The sequence below is a fragment of the Hylobates moloch genome, unplaced genomic scaffold (genome assembly GCF_009828535.3).
Source record: "Hylobates moloch isolate HMO894 unplaced genomic scaffold, HMol_V3 SCAFFOLD_10, whole genome shotgun sequence".
NCBI lineage: Eukaryota > Metazoa > Chordata > Mammalia > Primates > Hylobatidae > Hylobates > Hylobates moloch.
Genome location: NW_026652285.1, coordinates 108,170,498 through 108,196,023, shown reverse-complemented (window position 1 = coordinate 108,196,023; position 25,526 = coordinate 108,170,498). Strand labels below are relative to the sequence as shown.

Genomic DNA, 25,526 nt, shown 5'->3' with positions numbered 1-25,526 from the left:
TCGTGGCAGAGGAGCTGCGGGTGCAAAGGCCCTGTGTCTGTCGGTGGGTGCGAGGGCCCTGTGTCTGTCGGTGGGTGCGAGGGCCCTGTGTCTGTCGGTGGGTGCGAGGGCCCTGTGTCTGTCAGTGGGTGCAAAGGTCCTGTGTCAGCAGCTCAGGGAGAACCCAGTGTGCCGCAAGGGACAGCGTGGGTGGGGGGACCAAGGCTGAGGAGTGGGCGAGATCAGCAGCTCAGGCTGGGAGGGACATCTCTGAGCACAGAGGGACAGTTTCACTACAGGGCAAGCTGGGTCCTTCTGGCCTCCTGGAGCTAGCCCTGTCCCTCCACGCAGCCCAGTGCCTGGTGTGGACACAGGCCTCAAAGGGTCAGCCCAGCAGGCAGAGGCGGGAGCTGCTGGGATCAGCACGCTGGGCTTTGTGGTGGTCATAGCAAGGACACCCGAAAGAGCTGCCAGGATGGCAAGTGTCCTTGGCATCTGAGGCCCATAGAAGTGCCCTTTGCCCAGCAGGATCGTAGACAGGATGGGGACCCCCCAAGGGGTGGAGGGCCCAGGGTGGTCCGGCCCAGGCTTTGAACCCATTCACTAGAATAACCGTCCTAAAGAAAGAAATGGCAGTAGGGGAGTGACCAGGGGCCCGGGCCAGCTCTGCGGGAGATGCAGGGCCTTGCAGAGTCACAAATAACCTGCCTGCATCTCCCATTGTCCTGCAGATGGGCGGAACCGCACCCAGTGCAGCCGGTGGTGGGGGCGGGGCCAGCTGGGCTTGGTCTCGCAAACTGCACATCTCCTAGGAGCTGGCTCCAGAACCAAAGCGGAGGTGGTTTCCCCGGAGCTGCCTCAGGACCCCGAGGGGGTGGTGTTCAAGGTGGACTCCCCGGGGGCCTGCCAAGGCCTGATGTTCTGACTGGGGCTTTGACTGGAGTGTGGCCTCGGTCCCTGGGTGGACAGGCGGGTGAGGCCCTGTCAGTGTCCTGGGCCACTCTGCTGTGCACAGCCCTCGTCCCCTGGGCTCTGGGGGCCCCTGGCCCCTCACTCTCCTCCAGGACTCAGCAGGCACCACCCTGGGCTCCTGGGCTGACTTCCTACAGTGGGAGGAGGCTGCCCCCGGAGCAGCATGGGGGCTACAGGATTGGGAATGTTTTAGTAAAAAAAGGGAGCAATGGGCTCAATTTGAACCCCATGCTGGAGGTACCAGCTAAAACCCCAACTGCAGAAACACAGGGCCTGGCTTCTACTACAAGTATGGGGGCTGCATCCAGGGCCCAGGGTGAGGCTGGTAGGCCCAGCTTAGCCCCCAGTCGCAAGGGCCGGCTCAGCCGCTCCACTCTCGGCCCCCTCAGGCTGGCACAGAGCGGGGCCCTGACAAGGGGGCTGTGGGAGCAGCCAGGGCCTTCCTGGAGCCTCTCTCTAGGGTGGATGGGAGCGAAATCAACACACTGATATGTAACCACGTATTATGATGGAAGAAAGGAACGAGCACTCAGAAAACAGAAAGGGGACCTCGCGCAGGGCATGGAGGCGGCGCTGCCGGTAAAATCCTGAGCACTGGGAAGCAGGGGAGACGGCGCGGGGACGAAGGCTGCTTGGGAGCTGGGCGCGGCTGACGCACAGCCCCGGGAATGTGCTAAATGCCACGGAGTTGTTCAGTTGATAGTGGTTGCTGTCAGTTAGGTGAATCTCACCTCGATTTAGAAAAAAAGGCAAAAAAAAAAAAAAAAAAGAAGGAAAGAGCCCACCCCAAGTCAGTCCCTGTCTTTCTGGTCCGGAGGCCATGGCCCTGAGCCCGCCCCCGCCGCCCCGCACCCCCCACCCCCGGCCCCACGCACCCACCCCCCCCCGCCCCCCCCCCCGACCCCGCCATCCCACACACACACCACTGCTCTTCATCAACTCTGCCACATCTTCCCTGTGCTGCCTGCTGGACCACAAGCCCTCTGAGGCCAGGCGTTGGGGCAGCTTCACAGGACAGGGCCCCCTTGGGTGGAGGTGAGGGTGCAAGCCCTGGCAGGCCCGGCTTCCTGTCACCCCCCGACCCCTGAGGGTCCCCCCACTCCCTCATTTCCTTCTCAGCCCATCCGTCGAGTAGGAGCAGACTTCTCCGGCTGTCTCACTGAGCGCATGTGTCTTCACGGGGCGTTTATCATCTGCTGCACATAAGCTACAAGGCCAGGGGCCTGGCCACGTCTTCTCCAACCCCACTGTTGGGACTGGGGTGTCTGTGGGGGACCACAGAGGCTCCCAGTGAACAGGAAAGTCCTCCCCCACAGGCAAGCCCTGCCCCAGGAAGGCAGAGGACCAGACTGAAATCAGATGGTTTCTCTTGCCCCCTGTGAACTGCTCTTCAGACAATGAAAGCGGCTTCCTCCCGAGACAGCGGCACCACTGGCCGTCTCACCAAAGGCTGTTCTGCACCTCTCTTCTGTGTTGACAGGTGAGATGCAAGCGAGAGAGTGGGCAGAGAAGCCCTCTGGCTGTCCTCCTGCCGCAGGGGTGCAGGGGCGCACTCTGCCTCTGGGCAGCTGTCCCGGAAGCAAAGCCGAGAGAGCCTGTGCTCGGCTGGTGAGAGGCTCCAGGTCCTCCTGGGGTCTTCTTAGCCCAACAGCCCTGGCCAAGGGCTGACCCGAGCAGCAGCACCAGGGAGGCACCTGAGGCCCCCCGCCTGCTACTTCCCTTTCTGCTGATCGACCTCCCCGGACGCTCTGAGGACCCGGAAGAGGCGCCAGAACTCGGGCAGGTGTGGGGGAGGGGGCACAGCAGCCCCAGGAAACAGGGTGGAGACAGATGGAGCCTAGGCTCCAATTCTGAGAGTCCTCAGGGCACCTGCTCTGTGCCAGGCACCACACTGAGCCAGTGATGAGACAGTGGACAAAGCAGGAGACTGTGCCGATAGAAGCCAAGGGCGGACCAGCGTCAGGATGGGGTCCGGGTGCCCGTTGCCGATGGTCATGTGGCTCTTTCATAAGGAAGGGTCAGGGAAGGCTTCGTCAGCCAGGGATATTGGGGTGGAGACTCAAAGAAAGTGACAGAGCAAGCCTTGGAGACACAGGGGCAGAAGGTTCAGGCAGTGAGAACAGCGGGTGCAAGGGCCCTGGGGCAGAAGGTGCAGCAGAAGCCAGCCTGGCTACAGCTGAGCAGGCACTGGCATGGGCAAGGGTATCACGGGGGTGGGACGTGGGGTGGGGAAGGATGTGGGGCGTGGGTGGGGTGGGGTATGAGGTGGGGGTGGGGAGCTGGGTCCTGGTCACCCAATCACCCGGGCTTGTGCTCTGAGCAAGAAGCACATTGGGGAGCTCTTGGGGGTTCTGAGCGGGTGGGGGTAATCCAACAGGTTTAGAAGCAGCCCTGTGCTGCTGTGTGGTGACAGGCTGGGGCAGGGCTGGAGGGGAGGCTAGAGACCGGGGTGGGGAAGGGGGCTGTGGCAATCACTGGAGAACAGGGCAGTTGCGGACCAGGAGGGTGGCTCCGACACGACTTTCACACAGAGCTGTTAGGATGGGCACAGACTGGATCTGGCGTGAGACTGGGGTGGGATGTCACCACCCGCACAATGGCAGCAGCACCTGGAGAGCCACCAAAGGCTTCTGCCATCCAGGGGAGGACACGCAGGTGTCCAGGCCAACAGGTTGGTCCTCTGTGTATGGCTGAGTGCCCCCAGGGGCTCTGCAGTGTCGGCGGATGTGGCTTGTGACCTCCCCTTACCCCCTGCCCAGTGCCTTCTGGATGGAAGGGGAAAAATCAAACTACAAGGCCGTGAGAACTCAGGCCCGGGTCCCGGACAGGCCCTCCCTGGGCTGTAGACCCATAGCGGTGCTGCTATGCTCAGTTGAGACTGTGGCCACCAGGCCCTCGTACCAGCCAGGAACCAACAAGATCAAACGTAGGGAGGAGATGCAGAGGATGCACCCGGGGTGAGCCCCACTCAGCCCAGACCCTGCTGGGGACCCCTGAGTGAGCCCCAGGCTACGCTGTAAAACGGGAACAAGGCTGGGCGCGGTGGCTCACGCCTGTAATCCCAGCACCTTGGGAGGTCGAGGCAGGTGGATCGCCTGAGGTCAGGAGTTCAAGACCAGCCTGGCCAACATGGTGAAACCCCGTCTCTACTAAAAATACAAAAATTAGCTGGGTGTGGTGGCGCATGCCTGTAATCCCAACTACTTTGGAGGCTGAGGCAGGAGAATCGCTTGAACCTGGGAGGTGGAGGTTGCAGTGAGCTGAGATCGCGCCACTGCACCCCAGCCTGGGCAACAGTGTGAGACTCTGTCTCAAAAAAAACAACAACAAAAAAAGGAATAAACTGAGAGCTCACCTCATGGTACTGTTGTGAACATTAAATGCGGTAAGGCATACATACTCAGTAGCACGGGCCTGGAATTCAGCAGGGATGCAGGGTTTGCTTTAAACGGTGCAAATATATGTTGCTGTACATACGTATAGACACACAGAAATTGGGGAATTGATTTCTGGGTATCCGCTATCTTCTAAACACTTTTCAATGCTTTCCAAATATCCCTCACTAAAGAAGAATGTCTTTAATATTTAGAAAATAAAAGTGATTAAAACAATCAGTCCCATCCCTGGAGTGCCAGAGGTCCTAGTGGGTAGCCCGTTGAGGCCTGCCCCAGGGCTGGAAGCAGCTCCAGGCATCTGTCTCTGGGATTCACGATTCTCAGGGGCTTGGGGTAGATGTGCTCACTAAGAGATCCTGCGGAGATTGTCAAGTCAGGCTTAGGAACCACCGGAACCCTGAGGCTGCTGAGCTCATGCCCTGGGTGTGAGAGGTGCTCGGAACCCTCCTCCCCCACCTGGTGCCCAGGGCCTTCTGCCTTCACCTGTGCTGAGCAGGTGACACCACTGCACAGCTGCTGTCTTTCCACCTGTCCCTCTCACTCTGCCCCTTGTGGGCCAGGACCACAAGCCCACACACCAAGCCACGTGTGGCCAAGTATCTCCAGCCTGTAGAGTCATGCCTCCTTCCCATAGTAGACTGCAGGGTGGGTTTGGAAGTGGCAGTGGTGGTGGCGGAGGGGGGTTGGGGTGTGGGACCTCGGACTGCATTTAGGTCTAGGTGGGACTCTGTGGGGAGAGCCCAGAGTCCCTGCGGGGTTCCATACTCACCCCCATAGAAGGCAAGCCAAGGAGTGAGCTGTGTGTGTGTGTGTGTGTGTGTGTGTTCTGGACGCAGAGCTGAGTAGAACCTAAAGTTAGGGTCAAGGGCCAGTCTGTGGCCAAGATCAAAGGCCTAGCTTGAGGTTGGAGTGACAAGAACCTGGCCAAGCTTCTGATGATTTGTCCAGGGCATGACCTTGGCTGACTGTGCCAGGAGGGCTGTAGCCCCAGGTTTCTGATCCCCAGAGCCCCAAAGGCGTTCTCTGGGACGCTGGTGGCCATCTCCTTCTCATCCCTTCTCCCAGCGCCTTCACTCGGGACCACGGAGGTGGTATCACTCCATTCTCCTCCAAGGACCTGTGAGCGTGCTACGGGAGTGAGGCTGGCTCAGCCTCTGAGGACCACTGCAGCCTGTCCTGACCTCAGGCCCCAGGTTAGGGGGCAGCTGAGGAGGGGTCTCTGGGTCCTTTCGGGTGTGTGGCCGGCTTTATTTCCGTGCCCTTGTTTTAAAACTGCACCTCTGTCCTCAGGAGCGTGGCCTTGGGCAGATGGAGAGCTGCGTGGCCGGTGCCGGAATGACTGTCAACGCGCCCGTGCGCCCGGATCACACCAGGCCTGAAGGCAGCCCCAGGCCCAGTCCAGGCAGCTTGCAGTTTCCGGGCCGCAGGGACGGGCGCCGGAGCCCCGCAGAGGTTCGCCCAAGGGCGCTCCCGCACCCGTGTCTTCCACGGCCCGCCTGAGCGTCCAGGGCGGCTGCGGATGCGCGCACTTCCCCCGCCCGGATCCCGGAGGCTGCACCGTGCGGACGCGGCCGCCGCGGACAGGGCGCGCGCCGGGGGCGGGGTAGGGGGGCCCGGGGGCTCTCCCGGGCTTAGCGAGTCCGGTCGAGGCTGGGGCCCGGGGAGGGGGAGGGCGGTGCTCCAGGTCCTTTCCCGGCCTGTCCGCCGAGCCCCGTCCTCTGCGCCGCGGCGTCCGGCTCCCGCCGGGTGTCCCGCGCAGGGTCGACCGCCGGCAGCTCCGGAAGGAGGACGCGCGAGGGGCGAGGAGCTGCCGCCTTCCCTCCCCCGCGCTCGGGGTTCCCCACGCCCCGCTGGCCCCCACTCGGGACCCTCCCGGCCCCCGGACCCCAGCCCCAACCCCGGGCGCCCACCTGGCTGCCAATGCGCGCGCGCGCGGCCGGCGCGCTGTCCCTTTAACGGCCCGCGGGCACCTCCCCCGCCGCCGCCCCGCCCCCGCCGCGGTGCGGCCGCCGGTGCTGGGCGAGGTCGGAGAAAGTCCATGGGAGCCGGAGCGCCGGGACGCCGAGCACTTCCTGCCGCGGGCGGCGCGCCGCAGCTGCCCAGGCCGGACCGGGCCGGGCGCCCGCAGGTACCGCCAACTTGGCGCGCGCGGCCGCCCCCGGGTTACGCCGCCGGGCGGGGTCGTCCCGCGGGCCGGGCCCGCACTTCCCGCAAACTCCGCGGCCGCCCAACTTGGCGCGGGCCCCCTGCCGCAGTGCCGGCCGCGCGGGGCGGGTGCGGCCGAGTTCCGCCCCCGGCCGGGGCGTGCGCGCGGGAACCGGCCTCGGGAGCCCGCGGAGGGGGGCCGGGGGGTCCCGGCGGAGGCGCCCGCGACCCCGGGCCGGGACGCCGCGCCGCGCGTTCGGGGAGACCCCGGCTCCGGGCGTCCCGGGGCGCTCCCCGCCGCCTGCTGCGTTTCCCTGGATTTCTGGGGACCCACGCGGCCTCCCCAGGGACCCGACTGGCCGATCCAGCCCTCCGGGCGGGGAAGCCTGGGCAGGACTGGCCCGGGGCCAGGGCAGAGGGACCCACCCCTCCCGGCGCATCTGCGCAGCTGCCTGGCCCAGCCGGGCCCGCGCCTCTCCCTCCCGGTCCAGGTGGGCCCGTTCGTGGGTCGTCACCGCCTCCCGCTCCTCCCCCACGCGGGCCCCAGCCTGGGGAGAAACTGGGGTCCCGCCGCAGGGGGAGGGGGCTCTGCCTCTTGCCAGCTTTTGTGCCTCTGCGGATCTGAGGTCGGGGGGCCGCAGCCCCTTCTCTAAGAAACTCAGCGGAGCCCGGGGCCGGCCGCGCACCCTGCATGGCCAGGGCGGACCGAGGCCTTCCGACAGAGTTTCCTGCTTCTCTTGCTGGGATCGTGTGGGGTCGGAGGTCAGAGGTCACCTCCCAGCCCTTCTGCCAGGCTCTGGGGGAAGTTTGGTCTTGGACTCTCGTCGTGGAGCCGTTTAAACCTGTGGGTCTGAAGGCCGTGAGGCCCGGTCTCTGGAGTTGGTCTCCCAGGCCGTTCCACTCCCTCCCCCAACCCCCGCGCGGGGCCTCCGGATTGGAGGTGTTTCACCCACGTGCTGGTGGGCCCGTCTCCCTGGGCCCCTGGGTGCCCTGAGCTGTGTTCTCTGCTGCGCGTTCCTTTCTGTGTGTGGCGGGGGTGCTGACCCGGGGGTGCCCAAGGCAGCCCGGACTCCCATCCCTTGGAGCTGCCTCCGGGAGCGCGTGCACCTTGGTGTTCCCGCCCGCCAGCGCGGCCGCCCTCTACTGCCAGAGTCCGTGTCCTGGAAATTCCAGGTCGCCCCTTCTTCTCACCCACTCCTCTTTTCGTCTGGCAGGCTCCTGACCTCCTTCCCTCCTGTTCTCCAGTGGGACACTCAGCTCACCGTTCTGCAGGGTGTTTTAGCCTGTAGCACCCCCAGCAGGGGCGCCTAGAGTTAGGTCAAGGTTCAGGCAGCCCCCCCGACCCCGCCACCTGTCAGCCACCCACCCTTTCTTCTCCCGGCCACCGTTGGAGCACCCCTCTGGTCCTCTGGGGCCTTTCCCAGCCCCTCCCTTCAAGAGGCCTCTTGGCATTTTCCCCTGGGGTCACCGTTGGGTGGTAGCTGGGCCAGAGTCCAAAGGGAGGAAATAAAAGGAGGTGCCACCCAAGGTGGTGGCCCCCTGTCCTTTCTGCAAAGCCACTTGGAATGGGCACAGAAAGTGGAACAAGATATCACTTGTCACCTCTTAGTGGCCAGGGATCCTTTCGCAGTGGTCACACCCAGGGCTCGATGGTGCTGGCCCCGGCCTGGCGGGAAGGCGGCCGCTGCGGCGGAGGTGCCACCCGGGAGCTCTCATGCTGGGAGCAGTGGGAGCTGGGCTGCTACAGGCTGCGAGAACAGGCTCTGTTCTTTACCACCGGCTGCTGGAAGGGTGCGCAGGGCTGCTCTGCCCTGGGCCGGGGGCTAGTGGTGACTTTTAAAAAATTCTTCAATTCTCCCCGTGTTTTCCAATTAAAGCACGAGGCTGCATTCTTCATGAAACAACAGTGACGATCTTGGTGCTGAGCAGTTCTTCCAGGCCTGCGCTCCTCTTGGCCTCTGCGTCCGGAGTCCTGCTTTCCTGGTTTGTGGGCAGTGTGGTTGCCCAGGCCTGAGATGGAACGGGGATGGAACGGGGAACCAAGGTGTTGTCCTTTCCCGGATGTTGAGTTCCCAGGGTTCCACCCGGTGCCCCTTCCTCTGAGGTCTGTGTCTCTGACCTGTGTCCCTGGAACGCACAGGGCACCAAGTGCCCAGGGGCCCCGGCCACCGTCAGTGGGGCAGAGCCCATGTTCCTTCCTCAGCCAGCCCTGTCCTGGCCACCTCCACACACTGTCCCCAGGCTGCCTCTCTGCATCTCACAGCCCCTTGGGGTCACTCCATCCCCTTTGCAGGGTCACACAATGGGTTCCGAAATCCAGTTGGACTGTGGCCGGTGGGATGAGGGTGTCCGAGTCCACGGGGGGGGCAGCAGGTGGCACCTCTTACCCCAGGATACACCAGCATGTTTCTCCGGAGAACCAAGGCCTTCTGCAGACCCCAGTGTAAGGAACACATTTGGGAACTTGACTATGGGGCCCCCTGACTGCTGCTCCTCTGGCGCAGTCCACCTTCACCTTGGTAGCACATGTCCCTGCCTCAGTGGCCCAGGCTGACCAGCCTCCCATTGTGGTTCTAAGGACAAGGTAGGCCACCTTCCACTTCAGGGTGACGTTTCTGGCCTGGGCTGAGGAAACCTGGGGCTGGGCTTCCAGGCCTGACTCGAAGGAGAAGCAAAGCCCCGTGGCGTGAGGCCGTGGAGCGTCCTCCAAGGCAGGGGAGAAGTAGCGCTAGCCCGTCTGGATGCTGGACCTGAGCCGCCGTCTGATGCGTGTGGGCAGGTGCGGGAGTTTGTGAGGTCTGACTGGGTCTGGTCTGACTGGGGGCTGATGAGGGGGCTTGGGAACCTGTGTGGAGCTGGCTCACTGGGGCCTCTCACCCCATCTCCGGTCAGGCTCCCCAACGGTGAGTGTCTGCAGACCCAGCTCCCTGGGTCCTGGGCCTTCCCCGAAGTGCCCTCTCCCCAGCATTTTGTTCCTTTCCTGGCACCCTCTCTGGGCACGCCCTTGGTCCTGCCAGAGGTGGGCAGTCGGGCCTTGGGTGGGGGAGCTTGGCCAGTGTTTCTCTGCTCTTGTCTCCCCACTGGGCCCCAGTTCAGAGCTGTGTGTGGCCCCCACGCCGGCCTCCCTGAGGCGCCCCCTAATCCCCAGGTGGATCTCGTTTCCCTTTCAGCCTGTCCAGAGTCACCGAGGAGATGTGACTGGAAGGTTGTTTGGGCCTTGGCTCTGGGGGCCGGGGAGCGGGGTTACCCAGGCCAGGGGCTGCTGCTCCACGCCTGCCCCCGCCTCTCACAGGGCAGGGATCCTGGCGACCTCTGTTTTTTTGTTTTTTGTTTGTTTTTTTTTAGCAAATCCTTGCTGTCACCAGCCCTGGCTCTTGGTGAGATGAGATCATTTGTAAAATATGCTTCCTGGCTGGCTGGGGCTTCCTTACTGTGTCACCTGCAGCTGCCCATTTGCTGGGAGCCTCAGCTCCCTCAGCTGTGGCTTTCCTGCGTTTGCTGTTTACAGTTTGGGTTTTGGAAGCACACACCCTTGTATAGGGTCTCAGCAGGGCGCAGTGGAGGGGTGTGAAGGCATCTGTCTGGATGTATTGGATGCTTGTCATTTGGGGACATGAACTCCGGGACCGGCACTCACCCCTGTCCACACAGAGGATCAGCCTGGGAGCCAGTCGGAGTAGGGGAGGGCATTTGGGACGCTGACCTAGGGCTCCTGGGGCTCCACCACATCCCCAGTGTCTGCTTGCTGGGCCTGGGTCCTCATTGGAGCACTCTGGCAGCCAGAACCCTGGGCTCAGGTCTCCTGGGAGAACGCCCAACCCAGGCTGTGTGACCTTGAGTGAGGAACCCGCCCTCCCTGAGGCCATCCTGCTACAGAGTAGCATCCTCTGCCTCCTCCAAGGAGCTGGAGGCTGAATGTGGGCAGCCCTGCCTTTCCACCTTCACGCCGGCTGGGGCTGGCCTGGGGGCTGTTGGGCCAGTGAAGCGGCTGAATCCCACGTGAGGCTCATTACCCTTTAAGAGGAGGCCGCCATGGAGTCTCCAGGGAGAACAAGAGGCAGGCTTTTCTCCAGACGTTGTTTGCAGGGACCCACGGGGAGGAGAGGCTGGCTCCGGGTCTCTCTAAAGGAATCTCCCCTCCCCCAGTGCGGGGCCCTGGCATCCAGGAGGGCACAGGGCCATGGATGGCCGCGAGCTCCTGGGCCCGCCCAGCTCCTGCCCCTGTGCCTGGGAAGCAGGCAGGGCTGGGGGCGGGGAACAAAGGGGCCTGAAAGTGCCCATATATAGTCACTGGGGTGAACAGCAAGCCACACTGCAGGGATGTCTCCCACGCCCAGGGCTGGCCAGCCCCAGCCCAGCCACCGGGGCCCCGAGGGCAGCCTGGCCCTGAGCTGGGGGTGGCCTCCCTGGTAGTCTGTGAAGGGGTAGAGCATCAACCTCGGCAAAGTCATGCCTCAAGAAATGCTTGTTGATTGAAAATAAAAGTCCCCCCAGCCCTCCATAGTCAGGCTTGAGTACATTTCAGGAGCTGATGCTGGAAGCTGGAGGCTGGAATCCGGGCTGTGCTGTTGGCCAGAGCTGCCTGGGGTCCCTCACGGAGGGCGTTGGGAGCTGGGGGCCTGCTGAGAGGAGACTTGCTAGCAACCCAGCCCCCACCCCACAAAATGCTAGTGACCCCTTCATTACAGTGACACTTTAGATGCTCCCTCCCCACCCCTACTGTCCTGGGGCCTCCTCCCAGTGGGCTGGTGTTTTCTGGAGGAGTTACCCCCTCACTCCTGGGCACTGCCTGGACTCGGGGGGGGGCAGCTGTGGACCTTCCTTGGTTCTTCTGGGGCGGTCTTTGAGGGAGTCAGTGTTGGCCCCGCCTTTGGATCGGAGCAGAAGGAAGTTGTCCTGCGTCTTTCTCCTCCCAGGGACCCCTAAGGTATCACCTCTGGCCAGGGCCCCTATCCAGGGCCCGGGCATCTGCCCCAGGGGCTGTGCCTGTCTCCCTTCTACCACCCAGTTGGTGTCTGTGCCAAGAAAGGGGAATTACCATCTTTGCTGAATTCTTGACTTTTGTGCTGTTAAAAAATCAGCTTTAACAGAGATTTGCTCATTTAATTTCATTTCCATTGCACAGCTAAGCGCCTTTGTTAAATTTTGTATATTGATACTTTTTATTGTTGTCAGCAGTTTTTTCTGGGTTTTTTTTGGATATAAAGCCATTAGGGTGAGAGAAGATTAAAAAGATACATTACAATTAAAATGTTAATGAAATCCGCATCACACAACTTTTGAAACCCTTTAGGCATTAATCTTGCCTGTGTCATGTCCATTAACTTTGGCTATTCTTATTCCACACTGACCCCTGCTGAGAGATTTGTGCTATAATTGGATTTTTTTTTAATAAAAAAGGAAAAAAAAAAGCTTTTAAGAAAATAGAGGTTGAGTGGTCGGCCGTGGCTCCTAAATGAAGAGGGATGGTAGAAGAACATGACTCACTTTGTTGGAGCTGGGGTCCCCCGTTCTGAATGGGGACAAGGGTCGCCCGGGGCCTCCCCCAACTGTGGATGTGCCAACTGGTGTAGAGGTACATGAGTTGGGGGAGCCTCAGAGGAGGGAGGGCACCCCGAGGCTGGGTTCACCTTCTTGGGGAGAGGCCCCCAGTGCTGGGGGAGGGGCTAACAGGAGCCCCCCACCAGGCGGGGTTGGGGGGGTGACATGGAGGCTCAGGCAGAGCAGAACCTGAAGGGCCTTGAGTTCTCTGAAATCTGTACCCCGCTACCCTTCACCTGGAAGTCAGGCCTTTGTGGGTGCTAGGTTTCCAGCAAGGGGGGGTGGCTATGGGGAGGGGGAGCCCCCCTTGTCTCCCTCCTAGGGCCGTGGGGACCTCAGGAAGACGTGGGCTGTGGGTCCTCCTTTGAGGCCCTGGGCCCTGGCCAGAGCCTGGCTCAGATCTGGGTGGGGTCCCCAGCTGGGAGGGTCCCCAGGCAGGGGGAGGCTCTGGGTGGGGGCCTGGGGGTAGCCTGTGGCTGCCGCCCCGCTGGTTCTCCCGGGCTGCAGTGCTGCAAACGTAACCGCGTAACCGAAAGCTGGTCAGGTGGTTGGCAGCGGGGCTGCAACAGACAGATTTCGTGTCTGTGTGTTTTTGCAACACCTTTCTATAAAGGGAAACATAATTTAAAATATGATTACTTAGTGTTGTAACAGCCGCCTCAGCCGCTCCACGCGATGCCGAGATCATTATCAGAGGCTGATATTAACTTGCAAAGAATATTATGCAAATTGCCTGCTGTCTCCTCCGGGAAACCTTCTCCCAGGATGCTGGGGGCTGGGCTGGCTCCCCTCAGGGCTTGCGTAGGTCCCTTTGTGGGACAGCCCAGCCCTTGTCCTTTCTGCCCATCCCACCCTCCACACCCAGGCCTGAGCCCTCATCTGTGTCGAGGGCACCCTAGGAGGCATGAAGCAGTGGGTCAGGAAAGACCAAGTCCTTTGCCTCCCTGTGTCTCAGTGACCCCAGACCACGGTGCCTCCTGGCCGGCTGGGTGGGGGCCTCAACAAGGCCTTCGTGGTTGGGATGGCAGTGAGGCCCCTGCTGATGGTTAACCATGGCTGACTGCGGTGGTCACCGGACCTGGGTCCTCACGAGCCCCAAGTGCCCCCGAGAAAGGGTCCCTGGCCACAGACTGGGCCATGTCCATGCCCAGTGGCTCGTCCTGCTGACTGACCATTGTGGCTTTGCAGCTTCCAGGGGCCCAGGGGCAGCTACTGGGAAAGATGTGGACGGTGGCTTGGATCCAGCATTGCTGTGTGGACTCAAATTTGTGCCCTAGGGGAGAGAGGCAGGGAGTGGGGTCTGAGGGTCCCTCCCACCCTGATGAGTACAGTGTGTCCCCTGCCCCCGTCATCCCTTCCAACTGGGCCTGATGTGGGCAGTGGTACAGTTCCCAGCTTGGAGATTCTCCCCAGAGGCTCCGTCCCACTGTAAGGGAGCCGGACAGAGCATGTTTAGAGCAAAATTCCCCTGACCCTGCACAGCCAAAGGGGCTGCCGATGCTCTCTCTGAACCAGTGTCCACCTGGAGACCGTACAAGCCCGACAGTCCCCGAATACCGCTCACCTCCGTGCATGAGATGACAGCCACTGGGGGTGCCCATCTTCCAGGTCGCCTCCGGAACTTCTCAGCAGAGTCCCCAGGTCACCTCCCGGAACTTCCCAGCAGACTCCCCAGGGTGGGAAACTGGGCCTGCCTGGGCCATGGCCGGCCTTGGGCCGCAGACGAGGGACGGGGAGGGCTTGCCCTCAGGGCGCTTGGGGCCTCGTTGGGGATCTTGCCGGTGCCGTCCTGGGCTGTCCTCAGCTGAGCAGCCACTAACAGGGTTGCAGAGCAAGTGTTCTCTTGGGATTCGAGCCCCATTTCCCCCGTGCTGCGGTGGAAGCTGGGCAAACACCATGGCCTCCCTGGGTCTCCGTTTTCCCACTGTGAGCTCCGAATGGGATACAGTACCCTGCTTTCTGGTCACCAGGAAGGTCTTGGGCCAGCCCAAGGCAGACCCAGAGAGGGCTCCCAGGCGGCCCCAGAAGCGGCAGGGCCCTTCCCCAGCCGGGCCCTGTGAGGGCTGGCTCGGTCGCCCTCCCTTCCTGTGGGGCTGGCCCGACCCCTTCGAATGCCGCTCTGGGGGTCCCCGTGGGGGTCTGCCAGCGCCAGGAGGGCAGGGTGTCTATTTGCAGCTGTGCAGGTGAGAGGCCAGGAGGAGGGAAGGGGCTTTTCCAGCACCCTGGGGTGTGTTGGAGGGGGGCAGAGTATCCATCTCCTGGGGCCACCATGACAGAGGCCACAGGTTTGGTGGTAGGAAGCCTCAGAGAGTGCTCCTGTCCCAGTTCTGCAGGCCCGGAGTCGACACTCTGTGCATCTTCAGGGCTGGTTCCTCCAGAAGCTTTGAGGGAGACTCCGTCCCACGCTGCCCTCCAGCTCCCGAGGCTGCCGCTGTCCTGGGCCTTTCTTGGCATGTGGGAGCATCGGCCCAGTCTCTGCCTCCGTCCTCACACGGCCACCTTCCTTCTGTGCATCTGTGTCCAAACTGCTCCCTTCTATTAAGGATGCGTGTTAGGGTCCACCCTAAATCCAGGATGATCTCATCTTACCTCCTTTCACTAATGGTATCTGTAAAGACCCTGTTTCCAAATAAGGCCACATTCAAAGGGTCAGGTAGACGCGAACCCCCGGTGTGGTGTGGGAGGGGCAGAAAGCCTTTAGTGCGTAGAGGGCACGGGGGGGGGGGGGGGGGGGGGGGGGTGGGGCCGCGGTTGCCCCGGGGGGGGGGGGGGGGGGGGGGGGGGGGGGGGGGGGGGGGGGGGGGGGGCTGGCTCCGCGATTGCCCAGGGCAGTGGGAGGAGCCAGGCACAGACAGCAGCCGCTCCTGGGACGGCACCTGGACAGGCGTGAAACCAGTGCAGCTGGCCAGCTCCAGGCCCAAGCTGAGCGGGGGTCGTGGGAGGGAAACCGGGCCACTGGTGGGGGAGGGTTTTCCTAGGAGTGGGCGTTGTCGTCTGCGGTTATGTAAGTTTGGGAACAGGATTCGTGTTAATTATTGTAACCCAGTTTAGGTGGTGAGTCCATGTCATAGGAAGTGACCTGGAAATGACAGCGTGTGGGTCACAGTGGAGCCCGGGGTGGGGCTGTGGCTGGGTGCCGGCAGGCAGACGGCTCTCGGGAAGCTGGGGGCATGCGACGTCCCTGGGGCCCACGCCAAGCCAGACCTCAGGGAAGCCCAGCCGTTCCCAGACCTGGGACCTCAAGAGCCAGGCCCGGTGCCATCCAGACCAGCAGCTGCCCCAGGGCTCAGCCCTAGGCCTCGCCAGGCTCCTGATGATGCAGGAAAACAGAGGCACCCCCACCCCCAAACCCCTCCCAACTCTGAGTGGGAGGCCTCAGGGGGCGTGTGCCCTTCGTCCTGTCCCCAGCTGCATGGCGTGGGGGTTCTCTCATGGGAAGGCAGGCACTGCGCTTTGCTGCTCTGAAGGCCCATGGAGGGTCCTGGCCACATTCAGGGAGTGGCTTCTGAAGGTTTTTAGAATGTCCAACAAGGGTCCCCAGGGGTGATTTGGTTTTCTCCAGCCCGAGGTGAAGGGCCTGGAGGCAGCTCCTGCCCGTCGGAGCTGCCCTGCGTGGTGCCTGGACTCCGGGCTCTGCCAACCCCTCCCATCGGAGCTGCCCTGCGCAGTGCCCAGCCTCTGGGCTCTGCCAGCCCCTCCCATCGGAGCCGTTCTGCATGGCGCCCAACCTCCGGGCTCTGCTAACCCCTCCCATTGGAGCTGCCCTGCACAGCGCCCGGCCTCTGGGCTCTGCCAACCCCTTGCTTCCACAGTGAGTCCGGGATTGTGGAGGGACCTACCCCACCTGGCTACCCAGCATTGGCAGGTGGGGACTTTGCTTCAGATGTTTAAGAAAAAAGGTGAAAGATAAGTAATTAAACTTACAGAAAAATGGCACATATTGTACAAAGAACATTTTCCCAAACAATTTGAGAGTAAACCTCCCCTGCATATCTGTGTGTCTTGTTCCAGTGTGGGCTGAGGGTTGCCCGCCACCCGCCTGTACCCACCCCTAGCAGCCGCCCCCCAGGCCCCTCCTGGCCTTACACCAGCAGATCCAGTGCAGACCCCTCAGTACAGTTACTTGTTGAGTCTCTTTAAATTTAATTAAAAACTTTGTTTTGAGAGTCTTGCTCTGTTGCCCATGCTGGAGTGCAGTGGTGCAATCGCAGCCTCAAACTCTTGGGCTCAGGTGATCTCCCCACCTCAGCCTCTGGAGTTGCTGGGACCATAGGTGTGGATCCCCACACATGGCTGATTTAAAAAAAATTTTGTGCATCACCACATCTACCTAATTAAAAAAAATTTTTTTGGGCTGGGCACAGTGGTTCACACCTGTAATCCAGCTACACAGGAGGCTGAGGCACAAGAATCACTTGAACCCTGGAGGCAGAGGTTGCAGTGAGCTGAGATGGCACCTCTGCACTCCAGCCTGGGCAAGAAGAGCGAAACTCAGTCTCAAAAAAAAAAAAAAAAAAAAAAATTGTAGAAATGGAGTCTTCCTATGTTGCCCAGGCTATAAATTCAAATTTAAAAAAACTTTCTAATTAATTATACATAAAATTTACTGTTTTAGCTTTTTCAGTGGAATGAAGCATGCACATTTTTGCACTGCCCTCAGCACCATCTCTGATACTGTTTAATCTTCCCAAACTGAACCTCTTTCCCCGTTAGACACAAACTCCCCATCTTTGCCCCAGCCCCTAGCAGGCACCTTTCTACTTCCTCTCTCTGTGGGCCTGCTTCCGGGACTGCATGGGAGTGGAGTCCCACAGGGGGTGTCCTCGTGTGACTGGCTCATTTGCTCCGCACCCTGTCCCCACGGCTCCTCCGGGTTGCAGGGAGTGGCGGAGCCCGTCCCTCCTCCAGGCTGCGTGATGTATGTGTGTGTGTGCGCCCGCCGCCATTTCCTTTGACTGTCACCCATTGGGAGACCCTGGGGCCACTTGCCTCTTGGCTGTCGGGTGCTGCTGCTGTGGACGTGGCTTGCGCGTCTGTTTGAGTCTTGCTGTGTCTCTGGGCTCTTCCAGCCTGGTGTATTCTGTGGCCTTTCTGTGGCCTTCATGACCCTGACTCTGGGGTCTGGGCCAGTTTGACAGATTTGATAGATGGACCCTCGAGGTGGGTTTGTCTGTGGCCTCCTGGTGATTCGCGTCTTGGGCGGGGACGTCAGAGATACCGCCTCCTTGGATGTTGCCCCACCAGCTGGAGACCGGACATTGCATAGGAAGTGTCTGTGTGATGGATGAGTCTCAGAAGCAACCCTCCAGCAACCCCACCTTTGGTGAAGGCCCCAGGTGTGCATGGGGGCAGGGCTGGACACAGGAGGGGCTGGGGCGTGCAGCAGGGGAGGGGTTGGCTACCCAGGACCAGGTCTGGGTGTGGAGGTCTTTGGCCTGGGAACCGGGAGGCTGCAGGTTGGTGAGTGGGTGTTGAGGGTCTCATCGGAACCCACTGCTCCCGGAAAGACGGGTCGCCTCCTGGCTGGATCCTTGTCCCTCAGTCGTCCCTGGAGCCACTGTGAGTGAGGGACACCCCCGGCAGGCACCGCCTTCCCCACCTCCCCGCTCTTCCTCGGGCTGTGGGGCTGTAGAGGAACTAGGAGATGGGGTTGTGGCCAGGTCTTGGGTCTCCACGCCCAGTGATGCGGGAGAAGTTGGGGTGAGGCTGAGAGGCTTTTTCAGCTTTGACTGCATCTGTCTCTGGGCCCCAGAGCTGCCTGGGCCAGCCAGGTTCTTGGTGGACATCGTCTGTCTGGGAAGATCTGCCCTCAACCCAGCCGGGCCCAGGGTCCCCTCAGCAGCAGTCGAGGTGAATGTCATGGGCCGCTGGAACATGGCACCACTAACAGGTGGAAGGGTGGGGAGGCTTGAAACAGCAGGAATTTCTTCTTGCACAGCTGTGGAGGCCAGAAGCGGGAGGCCAGTGTCTCGGGGCCCCCACCTGCCTCCGCAGCGTGGTGCCGGCCGCCTGTGGTGCCCTGGGCTCGTGCCCGTCTCGTGCCAGTCTTGGCCTGGTCTCTGCACGGTGCTCTTCACAGGTGTCCGCGTTTTCCCTTCTCAGAAGACACCTCCGGACCTGCCCTAAATCTGGGAAGCTCTCATGTGAACTTGATCTTACATCTGCAAAGACCCTGGTTCCAAATACAGTCACATTCGAGTTTGGGGTGCATGTGGATTTTGGGGAGATGCTATTCCTAGTACAGGGGTGAAGGCCAAAGTGCCCACCTGCCCCACTCCCTCTTCTCTGCGGCTGCCTCCTCTCCCCAACCCAGCCTGGGAAGGAAGGGAGGGCGGTGCTGCCTCCCTGAGCAAGGAGATGACCTCCGCGTGCCTAGGCTCAGGTTGAGGTGAAGTGCTGAACATGCCTGGACTCAAGAGAGCAGCTCCCCACGGGCTCTGGCCCCCACCAGCTCCCCTGAGCCCTGTGGCCACTGGCTCTTCTGTTGGGAGTGTGTGATGCCCATAGCGTCCGCTCCAGCAGAGTGGCCCCATTTCTGGCATCGAGGAAGAGGGCCCTCAGGTTTCTGTTGCGGTGCCAGAAAGGTTCTGCCGTGTGAAGTGCTTGGTCGTCAGGAGATCAATCTGGTCACTTTCACGTGAGTGTAGATGTCTAATGGGGCAGAAGTTATGGCAGTCGTAAAACACGGCGTCTTCCCCCTCACCCTGAAATCTGGCAGGAGTGAGGCAGGCAGCACAAAATCCTAGGCATAGAGAGGGCCATGCACGGTGGGAAATGAGCAGAAATACACTCAGCTGCTTGTAGAAGATGGCGTCTGTCTTTCCTTCTGGGGAGAGGGAAGGCAGTCAACACCAGAGAACGGGGCGTCCGTGGGATCCGCTGGTCAAGAGCCAGCCCCACCCGCCGGCGAGAGGGGGCTGTGATCTGATGGTGCACACGCGGGATTGAGGGCTGTGCCCCTGTTGGGGTTGGGTGCTGGCAGGAGGGGGTGCTTCGTGGGAGGCAGGTCCGTGGAGGCAGCGTGGGCCTGGCGGGTGGAGGGTCTCCATCAGCCCAGCAGCACAGTGCTTCATGGATGGTGACCCCGTTGAGATGAGGACCACTGTCACCTCCGCCCTGTGCACACCTTCCCAGACCTCTCACAGGTGAGGGCCACCATCAGCTCCGCCCTATGCACACCTGCCCAGACCTCTCACAGGTGAGGGCCACCATCAGCTCGGCCCTGTGCACACCTGCCCAGACCTCTCACAGGCATGGTGGGGAGGCAGGTGAACCTGAGCATCCCGGAGGCCCAGCCCCCGGCTCAGCACGTGGCACAGGCGGGGCAGAGCCCGGAACGGGCCTTGGGGTGGCCTCTGCTTCCCGGGCCTGTGCGGGACCTGAGGCTCCCCGCCCCCTTCCGTCAGGCTGTGGCATGGCCATACCGATGGTCCTGAGGGTGAAGACCCTGGGGAGACAGGCAGAGGGGGCATCCCTCAGCCCCACCTCTCTCTTCTGCTGGGAGTCCTGGGCAGTCCCTGGCAGGTCGTGTTCGGGTGGAGAGTCTTTGGAGAATGACTGGTGCCCCCCTTTTGTGAAAGGAGAAATGGGCCCAGGGAGGTTGGGAGGCCCTGGCCAGGGCACATCGGCCTTGCTGCAGCCTGGCTCTCGTGTCAGCTCCACCCTGATCTCTGAGTTCTGCAGGGGCCCTGGGGTTTCAGGGTGCTGCTGCAGGCGGGCTGGACTGGGAGAAGCGGTGCAAAGACAGCAGGGGTCCGGTGGGCGAGGGTGGGGGCTGGCTGCCCTCCCCGGCTTGCCCTCGGCCTGGTGTTGCCTGGTTACCTGGGCCAGGTGCCATCCAGGTAGAGGGAGCTTGGTCAGGGGCCAGCTGCTGTCGCCACTTGGTGGGGATGGTGCCCCGGGGCCCGAGCCAGGACGGGCTGTGTGTGTTCCTGGCCTGGGGGCTGCAGCTGCCCTCCCTGGGCCCTTGGGTTTTCCCAGAGGCTTCGGCTCATCCTCACTTCAACTGCGCTTTCGTAATAATTACACCAAAACCCAGCAGCTGAGAGGCCTTTGCAGCGATTCAGCAGCTGTGATTACAGCCACTGATTTCCAAGAAACGTCACGAGGGAATTCTGTTACAGCCCGAGGTGGAAGCAGACGCCCGGCACTGCCTTCCTGGGCACCCCGCGCTCAGAGAGCAGGTCCGGGTGCCGAGTTCCCAGCTGGGAGGACGCGTGGAGGTTGGGAACCATGGTGTGAGCGGGCGGGGCCGGGCCATGGGGAGCCCGGCGGGTGGCTGGCTTCACCTTGGTTGGGGGATTGTGGCGTGCAGGTCGTTCCGGTCACTCTGCAGGCCAAGCCTAGGCATGCTGACCCCTGCCCTGTCCTGCGGAGCCCCCAGCGCCTGTCGGGCCTGAGTCCACCTGGCTCCTTCCCCTGGGTTTCCAGCGGCCTGGGCAGCTGGAGAGTCCCGGGGTGGCCACTGAGGGTCCCTTTGGTCTGGCCTTCCTCCTCTGGGAACGGTTTCCTGTGTTACGAGAATATGGGAAATGCGCGTTTCTTCTCCCCACAGCCGTTTGTGATCCGTGACCCTGGGCCTGTGGCGTTCTGGGATGAAAACTTCCTCCTCCGTCACCTCCGTTAATCTGAATGCGCTTGGGGTGGGAGACAGCGGGAGGGGCTGCCACCTTGGGCCTGTCCCAGGCCTGTGTCCCCCCGACCTACTCTCAAGCGGCTGGGTCCTGGCACCCTAGCACGCAGGGGCGGCTCTGCCAAGGGCCTGATGCAGCTGGCTGGAGTTTGCGCCGGGCACAGGCCGGCCTGTGGTCGTCTGCCGCCTGCTCTCCCTGCATCCTTTGCAGTGACTCCGCTGGGATCTGGGTGTGTGTCATGGCCCCCTGTCTCCAGGAGACCCCCAGCTACCCCACACTCCACGGCCTCCGAATCAGATAAGCAAGAGCTCCACGGAGCATCCTTTCCGGGCTGATTCTGTGCGGTCTGTGGGGTGGGGGACGGTGTGCTGGCAGTAGCGTTGGAGTTTTTTTTTGGAGCAGGGGAGTGGGGAGATGGAGTTTCGCTCTTGTTACCCAGGCTGGAGTGCAGTGGCACGATCTCAGCACGCAACCTCTGCCTCCCAGGTTGAAGCAATTCTCCTGTCTCAGCCTCCCGAGTAGCTGGGATTACAGGTGTGTGCCACCATGCCCAGCTAATTTTGTATTTTTAATAGAGACGTTTTTAATACCCCACTGCAGTGGGCTGCTGGGCGGATTTTCCTAGAACCTGGGTTGGGTTTTGGATGCCCTGAGAGGTGGCATCCCGTGTAGGGGCAGCGAAGGGGCCTGGGCTCAGAGGAGAAGAGCACAGAGATGGGTGCGGGGGCCCTGCTGGGATGAGGCTGTACAGGCTGGGGGTGCAGTGCCGTTCTGGCACCATCCCTGGTGTGGCGTGGCTACAGGGCCCTGCTAGGAGGCCCTTGTGGTCAAACCGTTGGCTTTTGTGGGGCACAGTGGCATGGGCTTTGGCTGGCAGCCACGCCCTGGGTAGGGACTGTGTGTCTCTGCCAGCTGGGCCGTGACTACAGTGGGTGGCCAAGGGTGTGGGCTATCACATCAGCCCCAGGCCTGGCCCAGGCAGCCACATGGCCAGCAGAGCCCATCTGTCGCTCTCCAGGAGGGCCCCCTCTCCGTGGGGGAACAGCTCTATAAAGCTTTCCCTGGGGAACAGGTGGCAGGGCTAGCGGCTCCTTCCACAGCACGGCTGTGGCCTGGCCCCTGGGGCCTTGGGGTCCTGGAAAGTTGAGACTTCCCCGGCTGCCGCCTGTCCTGGTGGCCTGAAATCTTACAGGCTTCAGGATTTCAGTAACTTTCCTATTCCTAGTAGCAGAATGGGTAGTGGGAGGCCTGAGACCCATCTGGCTTCTGCAGCCACACTCCAGGGCTCTGGGGATCCTGGAGGGCATTCAGAGAGTGCTGGCCACGGCTGGGCCCCAGGAAGGAGCTCTGGGGGGCCTCTGGCCTCTCTTCTGCCCTCGGTTGAGGGCCAAGTGGCCTTTCCACTCAGCCTGTTCCTTCGTGTCATTCTCAGCAGGCCGTGGGGTGCCCATGCCTGTGGGTGAGGAGGGGCTTGCTGCCCCACCTGCTGGCTTCCAGCCTGTGCAGCCTGGGGCCTGTCTGGAGATCCTGGTTCCTTGGCTGCACCTGCAGGGCCCCGGGAGTCCACACATTGGCTTCTGCAGTTGGCATCTTGTGCTTGTAGGAGTGTCTCCTGCCTGGAAGCCAGAGGATGGCACCCCATTGCATCAGGCCTGAAGGTGGCTGGGTGCCAGGCAGCCCTTCCTGGGTGTGGGACTCTGGGCAAGTGCCCTGCCTCTCCCTGGTCTCCCCGTCAGCTCAGAGAGTGCAGCGCCCACCCTGGGGGGATGTCTGCCCCTTGTAGCCTCTCAGCCCCTAGCCCTCTTGGCAGGAGCTCAAGCCTTCTCTTAAGGATGGGATGCACAGACATACGTGAGTAGATTTCAGGTTATGTGCCCTAAACTAATACCGCATGCACTTAAAAAAAAAAAAAGCTACGATTGAAGTCAAATTAACATATTTACCTTCAGTGCTCCCTCGGGAACCGTTAGGGAATCGGAGAGGGGCGGCGGTGGCGCGGCATCATGCCGGTGACGGTGCCAAGGGCGCCTGCTCCCCGCGGGGATGGGTGTGTGCTCCTGAGTCTGCCTTAGCTTCCCCTGCTGCCCACAGGGTCGCCTGGACAAGGGGCGAGAGGCCCGGCCCCTGAGAGCCTCAGTTCCTGGAGGGGACCACGCTGGGGGTGCATACTGGGGACCAGGACGCGGCGGTGGCTGTGGTGCCGCACTCGTGATGACACACTGCCTGAGGGGCTCGCTTTGCTCAGCTCTGATGTGGCTGAGACTCAGGCACCTGACCTGTCCCCCGGCCATTCCCACGCCCCTTTCTGTCCCGCTCTCGGGGCTGGGCTGGCCCCTCTGGCCTTGCACAGGTTTATGGCCTAGGAGTACATTCCCCTGGAGTCCTGTCTATGCATCCAGGTGCGGTTCCAGGGCCAGTGAGCGGGCCACGTCCCAACTCCAAGCCTCAGTTTTCTCATCTGTGCAGTAGGGTAATGGTTTTTCTCCTGAGCTTACTTTACAGATTAAATGGAAAAACCTGTATTAAGGATTGCCATTTAAAGATTAAATGGAAAAGCCTGGGCCTTTCGTTCCTGAAATGAGAGAGCCGGAATTATTTGGAGAACCTGCACCCAGGTGTGCCCGTCCCCCTCGTGAATTCTGCATTCCGAGGGACTGAGCTTCATGGAATTCTGGCGTCTTCTGGCCTGCAGGCGAGTGGGACTGGCCACAAGGTTGCGGGGGATGGGGGTCCTGGGGACCCCCTGCTAGGTGGTGGGTGTGCACCCGGCCTTGGGGATGAGGGTTTGAGTGGGTGCCTGGTCCATCCCACTGTCTACCACTGTGTCTGTAAACTCATGCATGGATTGTTTAAAGATAGTACTGCAAACCTTCTGATTATAAAACTATGATTGGGCTGGACGTGGTGGCTCACACCCATAATCCCAGCACTTTGGGAGGCTGAGGCGGGTGGATCACGAGGTCAGGAGTTTGAGACCAGCCTGGCTAACACGGTGAAACCCCGTCTCTACTAAAAAAAAAAAAAAAAAAAAGTACAAAAAAAAAAAAAAGCTGTGATTGGACTAATATCATTTACGTGGTTTTCACTCTTAAAAACACACCTTTGTGTATAAAGCACAAGCCAGTGTTCATCATTGATTCCTTACACAGTTTTCAAACTACTTTCACTTATCTTTTATTACTTTATAAATAATTTTAAGCACAATTTTATTGCCTCCTTGCCTGCTCCCTGGTGTGGGTGTGTCCGGAGTCCTTGGGGTCCCCTCGCATTTCCTGGGTGACCGCACAGCTGCCCCCTGCTCAGGTGTCACCGCCTGGGGACCTTCTCCTCTGTGAAAGGCCTGTTCTGGGCTCTTGCCACTCCCTCCTCTGTGCGTTTCCCTTTTCTTGATTGATTTGTAGAATTTATAGAATTCTTTCCATACTCTGACCACACACCCTTTGCTGAAGATACGCATGTTGCAAAGGTCTGTCCTTCTCGGCTTGTTTTTTCTCTTATTGTTGGTCTTTATTTTTCTCTATTTTAATGAAGTGCGATTTATCAACAATGTCCTTTGTGCCCTCTTAGGGTTTTTGTTGTTTGTTTGTTTGTTTTGCCAAAGGCAATATTTCTCTTCTGCTTTTTTGTTTTGTTTTGTTTTTTTGAGACGGAGTCTTGCTCTGTCGCCCAGGCTGGAGTGCAATGGCGCAATCTCAGCTCACTGCAACCTCCACCTCTGGATTCAAGCGATTCTCCCGCCTCAGCCTCCCAAGTGGCTGGGACTACAGGCGCCCGTCACCACACCCGGCTAATTTATTTATTTATTTATGTTTGAGACGAAGTCTGGCTCTGTCGCCCAGGCTGGAGTGCAGTGGTGCGATCTCGGCTCACTGCAAGTTCCGCCTCCTGGGTTTATGCCGTTCTCCGCCTAGTCCCAAGTAGCTGGGACTATAGGCGCCTGCCACCACGCCAGGCTAATTTTTTTGTATTTTTAGTAGAGAAGGGGTTTCACCGTGTTAGCCAGGATGGTCTCGATCTCCTGACCTCATGATCCGCCCGCCTCAGCCTCCCAAAGTGCTGAGATTACAGGCGTGAGCCACCACCAGGCCAATACATTTTTAAAAAATTGTAGTCAAATATACACAACATGAAATTTACCATTTTAACCATTTTTAAGTGCACGGTTCAGTGGCAGTAAGAACATTCACATGGTTGTCAACCCTCACCTCTGTTTGCAGAACTTTTTCATCATCCCTGACCAAAACTGCACCCATTGAACACCAACCCCCCTCCGCCGTCCCCCAGCCCCTGGAAACCTCCGTTCTGCTTCCTGTCTCTGAACCGTCTTGCTCTGGGCCCGCGTGTGAGTGGAACCCCGTGGCGTTGTCTGTGTGTGCCTGGTGGCTTTCACTCGGCATGATGTCTTTGAGGTTCACCGGGCTGGGGGGTGCATCAGAATTTCACTTCATTTTTGTCATAGTACGGACAGGAAACCTGGCTCAGAGAACATCTGAGGAACTGGGTGTTCAGAGTCACTGAGGAGAGGAGGCTGGACAGATTGTTCGCTTAGTTACAGCACTTCTTCGAGTTCCGCAGGGCTGGGAAACGCTGCCTCTTGGGGTTCTCTTCGCTACTGGACGGAAATCATTTGCTTCTCCTTCGGTTGCATATATGAGACTTAGGATGTCATGGAGTACAGGGTGTCATCGCTACTGAGTTGCAAATCAGGCAGAGGCCAAGAAGGATGCCGGTTTGCTTTATTTCCAAGTTTTTGATGACTGTTCTTTGCAGGATCTCTTTGTGACCACAAATAACCTTCAGGCAGGGCTTTGAGAAGCAGGTGTCTCCGAGTTTTGTCACAGACGCAGCAGAGGAACAGGCA

At 60.5% G+C, this 25,526-nt stretch overlaps 1 protein-coding gene across 4 annotated transcripts in view; it reads left to right on the top strand.

Annotated features, from left to right (window-relative positions):
- The first annotated feature begins 4,383 nt into the window (after window positions 1-4,383).
- The window catches only part of NACC2 (NACC family member 2), a 90,850-nt gene continuing 69,707 nt past the window's right edge, over window positions 4,384-25,526 (top strand). For 2 of the 4 annotated variants that reach the window (XM_032761359.2, XM_032165629.3), the window contains exon 1: window positions 6,361-6,474. The gene's annotated coding sequence lies outside the window, so the exon portion shown is untranslated. Of the gene's footprint in view, window positions 5,799-6,360; window positions 6,475-25,526 lie in introns of those variants that run through there. The other 2 variants (XM_058445374.1, XM_058445373.1) reach the window with 2 other exon arrangements.